Source organism: Balaenoptera physalus, assembly GCF_965194825.1.
Source record: "Balaenoptera physalus genome assembly, chromosome: 3".
Taxonomy (NCBI): domain Eukaryota; kingdom Metazoa; phylum Chordata; class Mammalia; order Artiodactyla; family Balaenopteridae; genus Balaenoptera; species Balaenoptera physalus.
Genome location: NC_138890.1, coordinates 92,343,187 through 92,361,294, shown reverse-complemented (window position 1 = coordinate 92,361,294; position 18,108 = coordinate 92,343,187). Strand labels below are relative to the sequence as shown.

Below are 18,108 nucleotides of genomic sequence, written 5' to 3'. Positions count from 1 at the left end.
TAGAGTACCTGGGGGTAGGAAATGACTGAAACATAGTAGCCAGTGTTATACACTTCAACACTGGGGGTAGGAAGGTGTTTACACCAAAGTGAGTAAAATGGTCTGGATGTACAAATATAGAACAAGGAGGAAAGGTACCCTATCTGAAACCCCAATGGTAAGATGATATGGGAGAGAAAATATTAACTAGTTGGAAGGGCAGCAGGGGAAGCAGCGTCCTCAAGAGAGAGCCAGGTTCCAAGTAGAACAAGAAATAGAAAGAGACATTTAGAGACTTGTTTGTAAATATAAGGAACTGTGTTTGGAAAGAATATGAGTTCGAAAGGAATCAGAGGAAGGGTTTCTCAAGTTGATAAATCATGTCAGAAAAGGGAACACACCGAATTCACAGAGCTACGTGGAAGTCAGAGTCCACAGGATGCCGGGTGACTGAGGGTATCTAGACTGCATATTGTGGCTCAAATGGAGGAAATGGGCAATGAGATTCATTCTAATATCACTAAGGCTGATAGAAGTGGCAAGGCTAAGGGTTACAAGCAGGATAAGAAAAAGGATGGCTGTGGCTGTGGTAGACTGCGTGATTAATTATATATATATATATATATATTCAATTCTTCTTGTAGGAGGATCACACATCTGTGGTCCTCTGATTTTAGGCCTGGGCATGTGACTTACGTCTCCCTCGCTGCCATTTCTTGCAGGAAGATTTGATACTGATGGAATTTGATATTCCCATCCTGCTTACCTCAGGAGTGGTCATATGAATTTCTTTGGGAAATGAAATGTGGGCAAAAGTGAACTGCCACTCCTTAACAGAATATTTTAAGTGTCACCCTTGCCTGTCCAGATTTCTTTTACTTCTGCTAAAACACTATAATTTTTGTGATAGGCTGATAAGTCAGCCTGTTGTCAGTATCAAGATGATACTGAGCAGAGCCACAGCCATCCATGATGGACACATAGCATTAGCAAAATATGAAATTTTGTTGTTGTAAGTCTCTGATGTTTTGGAATTGTGTTATTGTAGTATAATTGTCCTGAGTGATTCGGTGGTCTTACAATATTCCCGAAGAGTGTTCTGATGGGAATATGAAGGTTGGCAAAGATTAGTCTTATGGAAATTTGTGGATTTCTGTTCTAAAAAAATATATGTGGTGTGATATCCCTTTCACCATCAGTACCTTTTCCTTAAAGTTTTAACATCTAACAAATCAAGAATTAACTTTTAATCCACAAATTTATTTTTGTAGCCGTATTTCCACATATACATCAAGTGATCCCTGTTAGAGTTAATGTCTATATACTTCTAACATTTTAGCAAAGAGTTCCAACTACAACATTCTGTCAAATCTTTTAACCAATAAGCAGGTTATTTTATACAAATTAACTCTACTATGAGTGGGGAACAATTGTAAGAAAGTAGATTAAGCATTGTTAATCACTTATCAAAAGTATAAAAAGGATCAGTTCAAAAACACATAAAATCACTTAGAATGCTATTGGTTTCAAGCACCAGAAGACTTAAGAAACAAGTACTTCCTTAGGCTCCTATTACTTAAACTCTAGAAAAAGAGCTGGCTCCAGGTATGTTTAGTAAGTGGGTTCTCCCTATCCTCTTCAATTATTTTTAATGCTTCATTTTCTGGAGTTGGGTGGGGGCTTCTAACTTAGGCTATCTTTTCTTTTTCTTTCTTTCTTTCTTTTTTTTTTTGGATGTGGATAATTTTTAAAGTCTTTATTGAATTTGTTACAATATTGCATCTGTTTTATGATGTGGTTTTTTGGCCACAAGGCATGTGGGATCTTAGCTCCCTGACCAGGGATTGAATCAACACCCCTGCACTGGAATGCGACGTCTTAACCACTAGACTACTAGGGGAGTCCCTAGGCTATCTTTTCAAGTAGCTTTATTTGAAAAGCAAGGAAACATTTTTTTTTTCCCTGCCAGAATCACCAAACATCTTTTCAAATGAGGTTTAATTGTGATGTATTATTGCTATCACTGTCTTTGATATCTAATTGTGGCCAGAAGTATACCATGCATTCATTGGTTTGGCTTGTGTTCCTGCGTAAAGTAATAAGGTGGAATGATTACTTTAAAAATAAATCCATTTTTAGTTTTTTAAGAAACCTCCATACAGTTCTCCATAGTGGCTGTATCAATTTATATTCCCACCAACAGTGCAAGAGGGTTCCCTTTTCTCCACACCCTCTCCAGCATTTGTTATACAGCAGAAACTAACACACCATTGTACAGCAATTATACTCCAATAAAGATGTTTAAATCCAGCCCATTCTTGATACCTTGATGAAATCAGCTTACACTGAACACATAGAGCGTTCAGAATAAGTTTGGATAACTGAATGAAAATTAAGATACTACTAAAAAGAGGAAAGAAGGGAATAAATGTCTACTGCATATGCTGTAATTTGTTTATCTAAAACTTAAATATTTATCTCTTGCAGTATTTCTTTATGAAGATAATGGGCAATAATAAAAGCATCCTGTATTAATTTTGAAGTAAGGCAGTGAGTCTATGATAAAACAATGTTGTTTTAATAACTATTTAAAAATATTTTTGAAGATCCACTCAAATCAAGACACTATAAAGAATAGATATAGGATTATCCACAAACATTAGACCACATACTATTTTATTGAGATAGAACAGTAAATATGTTATTATTTTATGGTCATTGCTATAGACATTTCAATGGTTCTTAATTCACAAGGCCTTTAGATGGCCTGGGGATGCACTTGACTTACTGTCCAGTTGGCAAATATTCATCTCTTCCAAATAACATGAGAATAAAACCAAAGTCAATCTTATAGTCTATTCAGACAATTTTTCTTATCCTTCTCTTTAATTTATATTTTCTTATTTAATTCATTTATAAACTATACTACTTTAAAGTTCTTAATGCTTTGGTAGAGTTAAAAATGAGATGAAATCATAAATATACTTCCCACCAACTTCATAATAATGTGTTATCATTAACGTGTTTTGAGGCATTTTCTAGGTATTTATCTTTAACTAATCCTGTTCATTAGTTTGATATCTATTGTTGAAAGAAATCGCTAAATGTTATTTTTAACTATTTCGGCCCGTTACACTTTTACTGTGCTTAATACTGCTTTTATGTTGGTGTTACCTCAGGAGGAATAAAAAATATATATAAATATTTATAAAATAATATTCATGAAAAGAGTAATTTATACAGTTGGAAAATGTTTTCAACATTCTACTCAAGAGGACCATCTCATGTTATTTGGTGGGACATACGTTAATCCATATTTATGCCCTTTGGATATAAGGAGCAACATGTTGCCCTTGGAAACACTGTTTACTGACTTGGCATTCGTGAAATTCACTTGGCCTGAATTGTGGTGTTAGCTCAGCCCAGAAGATATGAAATCATTCAGGTTGCTAAAAGGGAATAAGGATAGCATCACCTCCAAGCCTCCATTTCACACATCATCACTCAAAATACCTTCACATTTTACAACCTTTTGAAAATCACATTTATCAGCACGCTTAATATTAGATTCAGGGTATATTTCCTTGTTGTTTTTGTTATTTGTTGTTAATATTGCCATTTTGTTTTAATTAGTATAATTGGTATTATATTGCAATTAACATTTTATTATTCTTTGTATCCAGTCAACTTAGGGAAAGCTAGAATATGAGTTATTGGCAGGTACTCTTGCTGTTATTACATTGAAATTTTCTTATTTTGCATACTGATTGAATGACCATCTGTCCCAATTTTTCATCTCCAAGTTTAAGTATTTGTAATATCATGAATTTGGAAAAAGTAAGACCCTTCCTAAGATATAATACGCACGTATTGCATGAAAATAACAGAATATTAATGGCATACGAATTGACTGGAAAGAGTTGAAATGACTCCTCTAACACCTGATCTATTCCATTAATTGATTTTCTTCTCCAACTTATAGTCTATGCATTCATAGTTTGCTTGGCTATTCGGTCTTTAACAATGAACCTAAGTGTGAGCATGAATACCTAATTTTTATGTACCAGAACCTGCCTCATTGTCATTCATCAAAACAGTTGCCTTCTGGTAGACAAAACAATTGAACAAGGTAATAAACCAACTCTGTGGCTACAATTATAATACTTTTATATCTATTAAACTGTGAAGTCAAGTGAGGTTTTCAATTTATGCTCATTCAATGCTGTGCTGTGCAGTATCAGGGGCTCTGAACCACTGGAGGATGTCAATTTAAAGCACTGTGGAACTGGCCAATAGAAGAAATGAGTGATGAGCCAATTCCCAAACATCTATGGTCCTGCTCTGTAAAAATCCTCGGATCATTGTAGTTTTAATTTTAATTGTACTGAAAACACTATTAGAGCCTGTATTCAGCTGTTTCCGTTTCTAAGAAAAACTAAGAAGAAAAAAATGGAGAGATGAGGGAAATAACATAGCTAAATAAAATAAAAACTCTAAAGAAAAGACTTTTTTTTTCTAGAAATAAATAGAATTGTTCTATTTATTTTATTTATTATTTATTATCTATTTATTTATTATTTATAAATTTTCCTTGGGAAAATTTCTGCCTTAAATTTTTATTAACATTCCAAATACCAGAGAACCAATTTGTACTGTAAACAGATTTGTTTTATGATAGATATTGGGCACCTATTGTTTTGAAAAAAATATAGTAGTTAGAATAGATACATTTTCTTTTTGTCCTAGAATTCTGCACTCCAAATCATGAAAACATGTTTATTTCTTTAATAGAACTCCTGGAATAAAATGGACCAGATATTATATACACAATAAATCTTTTTTTTTTAGGTAAAAATTCTTTGACCATTTTAAATTCAAAATTTCCATTTTGACCATACAAAACAGAAGCTCAGTACTAAGTTTTGATGAACATGTACTTCACTAATTTACATTGAAGTCATCGGTTAACTCAGTCAGATATCTACCATTCACATTTCTACAAGTATTTGACGTATTCTGTTCTCAAAGTACTACACAGTGATCTTCACTCCCTTCCCGATACTTCTCTAAATCAGTTTTGGATTGATTTATCTGTGTATTGAATTGATATACTATTTGATTAGAATGATGAATAAATTCAATGAAAAGGATAAACCAGTTTTGCACAATAGGCACTGCCTAGGAAACAAATATTGTATAACCATATGGTTTATTGGAAATGTTTACCATAAAACATAAGTAAACTAAAAACAACATCCTATTATACTACTAAATTTAGTTCAGTTTGCTTTCGGTTGGGAAGAAGGTAAACTTTTTCAATAACAATATGGCTTTATTTTATAACAATTTCTTAATTTATACTGCAATTTGATTTTCAGTTTTAAAGTTCATTTTTTTCCTCAAATATTGTGAAACGTAGTTAAATATTTAAGATTTAGAAGCATAAATGTGGAGAGATACTATTTATATTTATTGTCTTTTCTAATTTTCATTCATGAGGAAACAATATTTTATAATAAATTAACTCAAATATCTAAAAAATCTAGAAAAAAGTTTTCATATAAATAAGGTTGTATTAAATTTTACATTATAAAAAATAAAATTTTACAAATTCACTTTATGTGTGTTTGTATGTGCATTTTTCGTATAGTAAAAGTTCACTTGCATAATGGGTGATTGAGGATTTTCTCTTTTTTAAAAAACTATTTTGTCAAAAATTATTTCATGCACACCTATGGTCCTGAATTCATAAATAGACACTTGAATACACTGGAAAATTATACAAAGATGTTTTTATTATTTTTGAAAGTATGTATTTTTAAAAATTGATTAACGGTATTAAATTAAAAAGAGGGAAATACTTTAAAATAATATTCTCTCTCCTGTATTATTTTTGGAGCAGTTCATTTGAACTTTTTAGAAATTCAAATTAGATGTTTTCTTTATCACTTTTTTAACAGTGATCTTTCAAATCTGTGTGTGATTTGGTGAAGAATAATATCATCTGTGGTTTTAATATGTATCAGAGTTCTTTATTAATATTATGGATTAAAAGCATCTTACTTTTAGGCATGGACTCTTTATTTTTGCCCAAGGACATTAAAAAGTGTATTTCAAGTTAAAAAAAAAAGGATACAATTCCAGTGATACTGGGTTATACAATACTGTATTATATATAAATACATATATTTCAGTCTCCTGAAATGACACTATATATGTAATGTGGATATATATGTAATATGGAGATTTTACATTCCATCCCTTTACCTTCACTCACCCTTCTATACATTTTAACTGTAAATATTTATTGAGAACTTGCTATTTATTAGAGGTGGTACTAACATTTGGGATACATCAGTAAATTAATCTAATGAGACACTGATGTCATAGAATTTACATTTTCAGCAATCAGAGAAGAAGAAGAAATAAGAGGAATCCAAATTGGAAAAGAAGAAGTAAAACTGTTACTGTTTGCAGATGACATGATACTATACATAGAAAATACTAAGGATGCTGCCAGAAGGGCTTATCAATGAATTCGGTAAAGTTGCAGGATACAAATTAATACACAGAAATCTCTTGCATTCCTATATGCTAACAATGAAAGATCAGAAAGAGAAATTAATAAAAGAATTCCATTTACCACTACATCAAAAAGAATAAAATACATAGGAATAAACCTACCTAAGGAGACAAAAGACCTGTACTCTGAAAACTGTAAGACACTGATGAAAGAAATCGAAGATGACACAAACAGATGGAAAAATATACCATGTTTTGGATTAGAAGAATCAATATTGTCAAAATGACTATACTACCCAAGGCAATCTACAGATCTGATGAAATCCCTATCAAATAACCAATGGCATTTTTCACAGAACTAGAACAAAAAACTTTTAAGTTTATATGGAAACACAAAGACCCCAAATGGCCAAAGCAATTCTGAGAAAGAAAAATTGAGCTGGAGGATTAGACTCCCTGACTTCAGACCATACTACAAAGCTATAGTCATCAAAACAGTATGGAACTGGCACAAAAACAGACATATAGATCAATGGATCAGAACAGAAAGACCAGAAATAAACCCAGACACCTATGGTCAATTAATCTATGACAAAGGAGGCAAGAATATACATTGGAGAAAAGACAGTCTCTTCAATGAGTGGTGCTGGGAAAACTTGACAGCTATATGCAAAAGAATGAAACTAGAACATTCCCTAACACCATACACAAAAATAAACTCAAAACCAATCGAAGACCTAAATGTAAGACTGGATACTATAAAACTCTGAGAGGAAAACATAGGCAGAACACTCTTTGACATAAATCACAGCTATATCTTTTTTGATCCACCTCCTACAGTAATGAAAATAAAAACAAATGGGACCTAATTAGACTTAAAAGCTTCTGCACAACAGAGGAAACCATAAATGAAATGAAAAGACAACCCACAGAATGGGAGAAAATATTTGCAAACAAGGTGACCGACAAGGGATTAATCTCCAAAATATACAAACAGCTCATGCAGCTCTATGTCAAAAAAACAAACAACCCAATCAAACAATGGGCAGAAGATCTAAATAGACATTTCTCCAAAGAAGACATACTGATGGCCAAAAAGCACATGAAAAGATGCTCAACATCACTAATTATCAGAGAAATGCAAATCAAAACTACAATGAGGTATCACTTCACACTGGTCAGAAAGGCCATCATCAAAAAGTCTACAAACAATAAATGCTGGAGAGGGTGTGGAGAAAAGCGAACTCTCCTACACTGTTGGTGGGAATATAAATTGGTACAACCACTATGGAGAACAGTATGGAGGTTCCTTAAGAAACTAAAAGTAGAACTACCATATGATCCTGCAATCCCACTCCTAGGCATGTATCTAGAGAAGAACATAATCTGAAAAGACAAATGCACCCCAATGTTCATTACAACACTATTTACAATAGTCAAGACATGGAAGCAACTTAAATGTCCACTGACTGAGGAATGGATAAAGAAGATGTGGTACATACACACAATGGAATATTACTCAGCCATAAAAAAAGAATGAAATAATGCCATTTGCAGCAACATGGATGGACTTGGAGATTATCATACTAAGTGAAGTAAGTCAGACAGAGAAAGACAAATATATGATATCACTCATACGTGGAATCTAATTTTTAAAGAATGATACAAATAAACTTATTTACAAAACAGAAATAAAATAGACTTACAGATATTGAAAACAAACTTATGCTTACCAAAGGGGAATCATGGTGGGGGAGGTATAAATCAGGAGCTTGGGATGAACATACACATACAACTATATGTAAGATAGGTAACCAACAAGGACCTACTGTATAGGATATGGAACTCTATCCAATATTTTTTAATAACCTATATGAGAAAAGAATCTGGAAAAGAATGAATATATGCATATGTATAACTGAATCACTTTGCTGTACACCTGAAACTAACACAACATTGTAATTCAACTATACTCCAATAAAATAAAAATAAAATAAAATAAAGAATTTACATTTTCATTATGTATTATATGTGTATGTAGTGGGAACAAATGATAGATAAATAAAATAAACAGTGATGATTAGTTTTATGTGTCAACCTTACTGGGCTAAGGAATGCCCAGATAGCTGGTGTTTTCAAAAGAGATTAACATTTGAATTAGTTGAATGAATAAAGTAGATGTGCACTCACCAATGTGGGTGGGCACCATGCAATCACTGAAGGCCCAAATAGAACAAAAAAATAGAATAAGGGCAAATTATCTTTCTCTTCCTGAGCCTGGACATCCATCTCCTCCTTCCCTCAAACTCTGGAGCTCCGGGTTCTTTGAACTTTGGACTCTGGGACTTGTACCAGTGGCCCCTGGTTCTCAGGCCTTCCTACACAGACTGAATTTCCTACATCACTGGTTTTCCTGGTTCTCCAGCTTGCACTGGAGATCATGGCAGATCATGGGACTTCTTGGCCTCCATAACAGTCTGAGCCAATTCCTGTAATAAATACAATCTCTATCTCTATCTCTAACCTCTAGCTCTAGCTCTACCTCTACCTCTATTTCTACATTTACATCTGCATCTATATCTATCCTATTGGGTCTGTTTCTCTGGAGAACCTGACTAAACACCTGCCTAAAGTATACTATTATAGGGTTTTGAATTCTTGACCAAGAAGCTACTTTACATTGCAGCATAAGGAAAGCAAAGTTTAAGCTGCTATCTAAGCCATTAAAAGGAGACAACCAACTAACAATTCGCTAAAAGAGCTTATAATAAAATTTTTTTTAACTAGACTGTTCCTAGATCCAAAAAAAGAAATGAAATCAGTGGTGTCTAGGAATAGAAAGAGAAACATAGTGCTGGTGAGGTATCAGGGAAATGAGGGAAGGGAGAAAGGGGCCAGAAGTGAGATGCACAGGCCAAGGCCACATCATAAAAGGCTGAGCAGGCCAGAATGGGGGTTTGTTTCTTATTATAATTGCACTGGCAAACCATTTCCAGATTTTAAGTAGGAAACCACAGGATATGATTATTTTAAAAATACTATTCTGGCCATTCTTTGCACACTGCAACGAAGAGTAGCACCCGCTTGCTGCAACTACAGAAAGCCCACGGGCAGCAACAAAGACCCAACGCAGCCAAAAATAAAATAAATAAATTTATAAAAAAATAAAAAAAATAAATAAAATGTACTGTAGGGGGTTGAGGCTGTGAAATAAAATTCATATTTTATGGCAAGACAAGAAAAATTTCAACATAAAAATTCTCCTCTGACCTTTGACCTCCTCTCTCCCCACACTGTATTGTGTATCTGCATTATGCATCGACCAAACCTTCCCTACCTGCTGGACCATAAAGAGCAACATTCTCCTAGCATCAACAACTCCTTAAAAGATACCATTCCTTCTTGATCTTGTAAGGGGTCACATGACCCATTACAATGATGGCTTAGATCTGGATTATGTAAACTGTCAATAATATATCACTTGATATACAGTCCTGTCTCAAAAAAACTTATACAACTGTGCCTTGACTTCTAATGGGTGAAACAGCTCTCGGAGCTTTCTGAGATGCTCTTCCAAGGTTATATTGGTTTGAATAAAAACTTTCATTTATTTCTTAGATCGAGTGATTAATTTTTCATTGACAAGGCAAAATGGTAGCTTAGAGATTAATCAATGAAATCAATAAGGCTTCATAGTAGTACAGGCAAGACAGAATAGAAGTTGGGACAAGGATTGCAGAAGCAAAAATGGTAAGAAGTAGACCCATTTCAAAAATATTTTAGGGTTAATGTGGATAGTATTGAGATGCTAATACATAGTGTTCTTCAGTCTCCTCCATATCCCCAACCCAACCTTTGCCCCAGTTGTTTATTTTCCTCCTTTTAGATAATCAAGATACATTACCAAAAATCCTTGCCTTAGGCCCAGGTGCAGATTTATGCCTTAGGTGCATATAGTTGACTGTTCTTCATTTATGGTAGCTGAGTGTTAACCAAAAAACCAAGATCACTTCTGGCAAGGCACTTGTTGTTTAGAAATTTTTGGAGCTTTAATAAAACAAACATATTATTTAACTTAAGCCACTCTTAACTTTTATAGATGAGGGAATGTAAGCTCCAAAAGGGAAGAAATTTATCATGTATAACAGACTATCCTCAGCATTCATCACTTTGCTGTGGCATATTACTAATATATGCTCAACAATATGTTTTTTAGAGGCAAAGGTAACATACCTTATTAGTGTCAGGGCTGGAACTAAAATGTAAGTCTCTTACCTTCAAAGAAGATCTCTTAAATCCTGTTTTCCCCTCAAATTCAGGAGACTGAATTTCTTCAAATCTGCAATCTCGGGCTCTGTTGTGGTCCTGAGTCCGGCTGTAGAAATCATGTGGAAGACAGATTATTATGAATTTTTTGTCATAATCTTTTATTTAAAGAATAACCTTTAACATTTTAAGCACCTAGTTATCTCTATTTTACCACATAATAGCCCAAAGAGGTAGTGCTTATGTCACATCTCACAGATGAGGGATCAGAGGCTCAAAGGGTTGTATCAGTTTCTGAAGGTGACAGAAATAGAAGATGTCAACAGCAAATTTAATCCTAGACTATTTGACTCCAAATCCTATACTTGTAAACACTATGCCAAGAGATAACTCAGTACCCAAGCTTTTGATTGAAAATAGTTTGAAAATCACCATCTTAGTTTTCATTTTATTTTTAACTCTTGCTAATAAAACAAATATGTAAAACTATTAATTGCCAAAATCAGCCCTGCTTCTTCTCTTGTTATCACTTCTATTATTGTTACATGGTTCCCTTCTTTATGATCTGTCTTAAAAAGAAATTGAAAAATTTTAGATACAATACAATATAAAGAATATTAAATTAACACTTATGTACCCCCAATCCAGCTTAAGAACTGAAGTGCTACCAAACTGCTGAGGCTCTCTACATAGTTCCTATGAACACAGTCTACTAACTTAATAAGGTGGTTATCATTCCCGTGGAATTTTACATGAAATAAAAATGTATAGGGCTTCCCTGGTGGTGCAGTGGTTAAGAATCCGCCTGCCAATGCAGGGCACACAGGTTCAAGCCCTGGTCCAGGAAGATCCCACATGCCTTGGAGCAACTAAGCCCATGTGCCACAACTACTGAGCCTGCTTTCTAGAGCCTGCGAGCCACAACTACTGAGCCTGCGTGCCTAGAGCCCGTGCTCCACAACAAGAGAAGCCACCACATGAGAAGCCCCTGCACCGCAATGAAGAGTAGCCCCCGCTCACCGCAACTAGAGAAAGCCTGCACGCAGCAATGAAGACCCAACACAGCCAAAAATAAATAAATAAAATAAATAAGTTAAAAAAAAAGTTTAACCTTAAAAATAAAGGTCCAAAACTTAAAAAAAAAATGTATATATGCAGGATTTATAATCAGTGGGTATGAAACAGACAGTATAATTATAACAGATTTTTTGTTTTATTTTGTATAATATTTTAAATATATTGTTAAATAAAATCAAATCTGAACGTGGCTAAAGAAAAACTATTTGAAAAGACTATTGTAACAGGAAGAACACTTAGACCTTGAGATCTGCAAGCATCTCAAAATCAAACAGAAAAAAAAAAAAGCTTTTCTTGTATAGGAAGGTGTAAGCAAGGTCAGCAAGAACTTTGAGGGGAAATCACTCAAGCAGGTAGGGATGAGCAGACAGCATGGCTGGGGTGATTTAACAGGCATTGTTTCTTACTGTGGCCAGCTAATTATCAGAGTGAGCTTTTAAGGGGGTATGTACTGCCTCTTAGTAATTCCTTGAAAATGGGAGTCTTTAAAGTTCATAGGATTGTGGGAAGGGTCAAAGCCTAATTAAATTTTGGCTGGGCCACATGAATGAGTAACAGGCAATTTTGCACAACTGGTCAGCCTGTTTGTTATTTCAGATGGATGGTGTCTGTCTTTAAATATTATTAGAGATGGAATAAGAGTCATTTTTGAGGTTTATAGTTTCCAAGGATGGGTTGGTCTTCACTTTCTTGCTGGCCTTGTAGGACTAGTTGTATCATCTGTTGAGCATGGTTTAGGACTAAGAAATCATGGAACATCTAAGAGATGTGACAAGAGCTATGCCTAAGAATGTACTAAAGGAAGAGTCAAAGCAAGATGGCACTATAGGAGGCTCCTGAGATCCCCTCCTGCCATGAACACACTGAATGAACAGCTACACATGGAGCAATTCTCTTTGAAAAACATCCAGAAAATAGCTGAGTGATTCCTACACATTAGACAAAAAGGAAAATATCCACATCAAAATGGCAGGCTCTAGGGGCTGACTGTGAGTCTACCCAGAGACCAGGGCTGCTGATAGAGACCACTCCTGCCTTCTCCCTCCAACATGCTCAAGAAAATTCCTGGAAGGAGCTTTTATAAACATCTCAGCACTGCAGGTTTTACAGTTGCTGCCAAGGGAAAGGTTTCCAAATGTCTGGCTCTGATAGCCAAAGGGGCTTCCATTTGTCAGTCCCAATCCTATAGGACTGTAGCAAACAAAGAAGCAATTCTTTTTCTTAATTTTATTTTTTTCTTATTCCAGTTTTATTGAGATATAATTGACATATAACACTGTATAAGTAAAAAATATGGAATGCTTCACAAATTTGAGTGTCATCCTTGTGCAGGGGCCATGCTGATCTTCTCTGTATCATTCCAATTTTTAGTATATGTGCTGCCAAAGCAAGCACCAAAGAAGTAATTAGAACAAGCTATCCTACCAGCTATCCTACTCCTAAAGACACTAGAAAAAGAAGAGCAAATTAAGTCTAAAGTTAGCAGAAGGAAGTAGATAAGAAAGATTAGTGCAGAAATAGAAACTTAAAAAAAGAGAACAGATCAATGAAACTAAGAGTTGTTTTTTTGAAAAGATAAGCAAAATTGACATAATGTTACCTAGACTTACTAAGAAAAAAGAAATGAAGACTTAAATAGATAAAATCATAAATGAAAGAGGAAACATTACAACTGACACCATACAAATACAAAGGATTGTAAAAGAGTACTATAAAATTTATACATCAACGAAGTGGACAACACAGAAGAAATGGATAAATTCCTAGAAACAGAAAACCCACCAAGTCTAACTCATGAAGAAATAGAAAATCTGAACAGAATAATTACGAGTAAGAAGACTGATTCAGTAATCAAAACTTCCCAATAAAGAAAAGTCCAGGACTAGAGGGTTTTACTGGTAAATTCTACCAAACATTTAAAGAAGATTAATACCAATCCTTCTCAGACCCTTCCAGAAAATAGAAGAGGGGAGAATACTTCTAAACTCATTTTATGAGGCCAGCATTACCCTGATACCAAAGCCAGATAAGGATACAAGAAAAGAAAATTTCAGGTTAATATCCCTAATAGATATAGATGTAAAGATTCTCAACAAAATATTAATGAACTGAATTCAACAGTACATTAAAGGATCATGCACCTTGATCAAATGGGATTTATTTCTGGGATGCATTATGATTCAACATCACACATTATAAATGTGACAGACCATATTAAGAAAATAAATAATAAAAACTAACGGTCATTTCAATTGTTGCAGAGGAAGCATTTCACAAAATTCAACATCTTTTGTGGTAAGAACTCTACACAAACTGGGCATAGAGGGAATGTACCTCAACAGAATAAACACCATCTGTGACAAACCAACAACTAACATCACAGTCAATGGTGAAATGCTGAAAGCTTTTCCTCTAAGATCAGGAACAAGACAAGGATGTCCACCTTCATCACTTTTATTCAACATAGTGCTGGAATTCCTAGCCAGAGCAATTAGGAAGGAAAAATAAATAAAAGGTAACTGAATCAGAAAGGAAGAATAAATTGTCTCTGTTTGCAGGTAACATACTATTATATATAGAAAACCCTTACATCTCCACCAAAAAACTGTTAGGACTAATCAAAATTTCAGTAAAGTTGCAGTATATAAAATCAATATAAAAATATCAGTGGGGGAATAGGGCAAGATGGCAGAAGAGTAAGACACGGAGATCACCTTCCTTCCCACAGATACATTAGAAATACATCTACACGTGGAACTGCTCCTACAGAACACCCACTGAACACTGGCAGAAGACATCAGACCTCCCAAAAGGCAAGAAACTCCCCACGTACTTGGGTAGGGCAAAAGAAAAAAGAAATAACAGAGACAAAAGAATAGGGATGGGACCTGCACCAGTGGGAGGGAGCTGTGAAGGAGGAAATGTTTCCACACATTGGGAAGCCCCTTCGCGGGCGGATGGCAGAGGGGGGAAGCTTTGGAGCCATGGAGGAGAGCGCAGCAACAGGGGTGCGGAGGGCAAAGCAGAGAGATTCCCGCACAGAGGATTGGTGCCGACCAGCACTCACCAGCCCGAGAGGCTTGTCTGCTCACCCGCCAGGGCGGGCGGGGGCTGGGAGCCGAGGCTCGGGCTTCGGTGGGATCGCAGGGAGAGGACTGGGGTTGGATGCATGAACACAGCCTGAAGGGGTTAGTGCACCAGAGCTAGCCGGGAGGGAGTGCGGGAAAAAGTCTGCAGCTGCCGAAGAGGAAAGAGACTTTTTCTTGCCTCTTTGTTTCCTGGTGCGCAAGGAGAGGGGGTTCAGAGCGCCGCCTAAACGAGCTCCAGAGACGCGCGTGAGCCGTGGTTATCAGCGTGGACCACAGAGACGGCCATGAGACGCTAAGGCTGCTGCTGCCGCCACCAAAAAGCCTGTGTGCGAGCACAGGTCACTCTCCACACCGCCCCTCCCGGGAGCCGGTGCAGCCCACCATGGCCAGGCTCCCATGATCCCGGGACAACTTCCCTGGGAGAACACATGGCGCGCCTTGGGCTGGTGCAACGTCACGCTTGCCTCTGCCGCCGCAGGCTCGCCCCGCATCCGTATCCTTCCCTTCCCCCCGCCCGAGTGAGCCAGAGCCCTCGAAGCAGCTGCTCCTTTAACCCCATTCTGTCTGGGCGGGGAACAGACGCCCTCAGGCGACCTACATGTAGAGGCGGGTCCAAATCCAAAGCTGAACCCCGGGAGCTGTGCAAACAAAGAAGAGAAAGGGAAATCTCTCCCAGCAGCCTCAGAAGCAGCGGATTAAAACTCCACAAACAACTTGATGTGCCTGCATCTGTTGAATACCTGAATAGACAACGAATCATCCCAAATTCAGGAGGTGGACTTTGGGAGCAGGATATATTAATTTTTCCCCTTTTCCTTTTTTTGTGAGTGTATATGTGTATGCTTCTGGGTGAGATTTTGTCTGTATAGCTTTGCTTTATAATAGCTTTATTTTATTTCATTTTATTTTATCCTCTTTCTTTCTTTCTTTCTATTTTTTCTTGCTTTTACTCTGAGCCATGTGGATGAAAGGCTCTTGGTGCTCCAGCCAGGCATCAGGGCTGTGCCTCTGAGGTGGGAGAACCAACATCAGGACACTGGTCCACAAGAGACCTCCCAGCTCCACGTAATACCAAACGGCAAAAATCTCTCAGAGATCTCCATCTCAACATCAAGACCCAGCTTCACTCAACGACCAGCAAGCTACAGTGCTGGACACCCTATGCCAAACAACTAGCAAGACAGGAACACAGCCCCATCCATTAGCAGAGAGGCTGCCCAAAATCATAATAAGGCAACAGACACCCCAAAACACACCACCAGACGTGGACGTGCCCACCAGAAAGACAAGATCCAGCCTCATCCACCAGAACTCAGGCACTAGTTCCCTCCACCAGGAAGCCTACACAACCCACTGAACCAACCTTAACCACTGGGGACAGATACCAAAAACAACGGGAACTACAAACCTGCAGCCTGTGAAAAGGAGACCCCAAACACAGTAAGATAAGCAAGATGAGAAGACAAAAAAACACACAGCAGATGAAGGAGCAGGGTCAAAACACACCAGACCTAACAAATGAAGAGGAAATAGGTAGTCTACCTGAAAAAGAATTCAGAATAATGATAGTAAGGATGATCCAAAATCTTGGAAATAGAATAGATAAAATGCAAGAAACATTTAACAAGGACGTAGAAGAACTAAAGAGGAACCAAGCAATGATGAAAAACACAATAAATGAAATTAAAAATACTCTAGATGGGATCAAAAGCAGAATAACTGAGGCAGAAGAACGGATAAGTGACCTGGAAAATAAAATGGTGGAAATAACTACTGCAGAGCAGGATAAAGAAAAAAGAATGAAAAGAACTGAGGACAGTCTCAGAGACCTCTGGGACAACATTAAACACACCAACATTCGAATTATAGGGGTCCCAGAAGAAGAAGAGAAAAAGAAAGGGACTGAGAAAATATTTGAAGAGATTATAGTTGAAAACTTCCCTAATATGGGAAAGGAAATAGTTAATCAAGTCCTGGAAGCACAGAGAGTCCCATACAGGATAAACCCAAGGAGAAACACGCCAAGACACATATTAATCAAACTATCAAAAATTAAATATAAAGAAAACATATTAAAAGCAGCAAGGGAAAAACAACAAATAACACACAAGGGAATCCCCATTAGGTTAACAGCTGATCTTTCAGCAGAAACTCTGCAAGCCAGAAGGGAATGGCAGGATATACTTAAAGTGATGAAGGAGAAAAACCTACAACCAAGATTACTCTACCCAGCAAGGATCTCATTCAGATGTGATGGAGAAATTAAAAGCTTTACAGACAAGCAAAAGCTGAGAGAGTTCAGCACCACCGAACCAGCTTTACAACAAATGCTAAAGGGACTTCTCTAGGCAAGAAACACAAGAGAAGGAAAACACATACAATAACAAACCCAAAACATTTAAGAAAATGGGAATAGGAACATACATATCGATAATTACCTTAAATATAAATGGATTACATGCTCCCACCAAAAGACACAGACTGGCTGCATGGATACAAAAACAAGACCCATATATATGCTGTCTACAAGAGACCCACTTCAGACCTAGAGACACATACAGACTGAAAGTGAGGGGATGGAAAAAGATATTCCATGCAAATGGAAAGCAAAAGAAAGGTGGAGTAGCAATTCTCATATCAGACAAAATAGACTTTAAAATAAAGACTATTACAAGAGACAAAGAAGGACACTATATAATGATCAAGGGATCGATCCAAGAGGAAGGTATAACAGTTGTAAATATTTATGCACCCAACATAGGAGCACCTCAATACATAAGGCAAATACTAACAGCCATAAAAGGGGAAATCGACAGTAACACAATCATAGTAGGGGACTTTAACACCCCACTTTCACCAATGGACAGTCATCCAAAATGAAAATAAATAAGGAAACACAAGCTTTAAATGATACATTAAACAAGATGGACTTAATTGATATTTATAGGACATTCCACCCAAAAACAACAGAATACACATTGTTCTCAAGTGCTCATGGAACATTCTCCAGGATAGATCATATCTTGGGTCACAAATCAAGCCTTGGTAAATTTAAGAAAATTGAAATCGTATCAAGTATCTTTTCCGACCACAATGCTATGAGACTAGATATCAATTACAGGAAAAGATCTGTAAAAAATACAAACACATGGAGGCTACACAATGCACTACTTAA

General features: G+C 36.4%; 2 long non-coding RNA genes across 2 annotated transcripts in view; one reads left to right on the top strand and one right to left on the bottom strand.

Annotated features, from left to right (window-relative positions):
* LOC309659069 overlaps window positions 1–18,108 on the top strand; it is a 506,096-nt gene that overhangs the window by 256,613 nt on the left and 231,375 nt on the right. The gene's annotated exons all lie outside the window — the stretch shown is intronic.
* LOC309659056 overlaps window positions 9,678–18,108 on the bottom strand; it is a 351,488-nt gene continuing 343,057 nt past the window's right edge. The window contains exon 2 of the long non-coding RNA XR_014262551.1: window positions 9,678–10,876. This is a non-coding gene — a long non-coding RNA (uncharacterized lncRNA). The remainder of the gene's footprint in view (window positions 10,877–18,108) is intronic.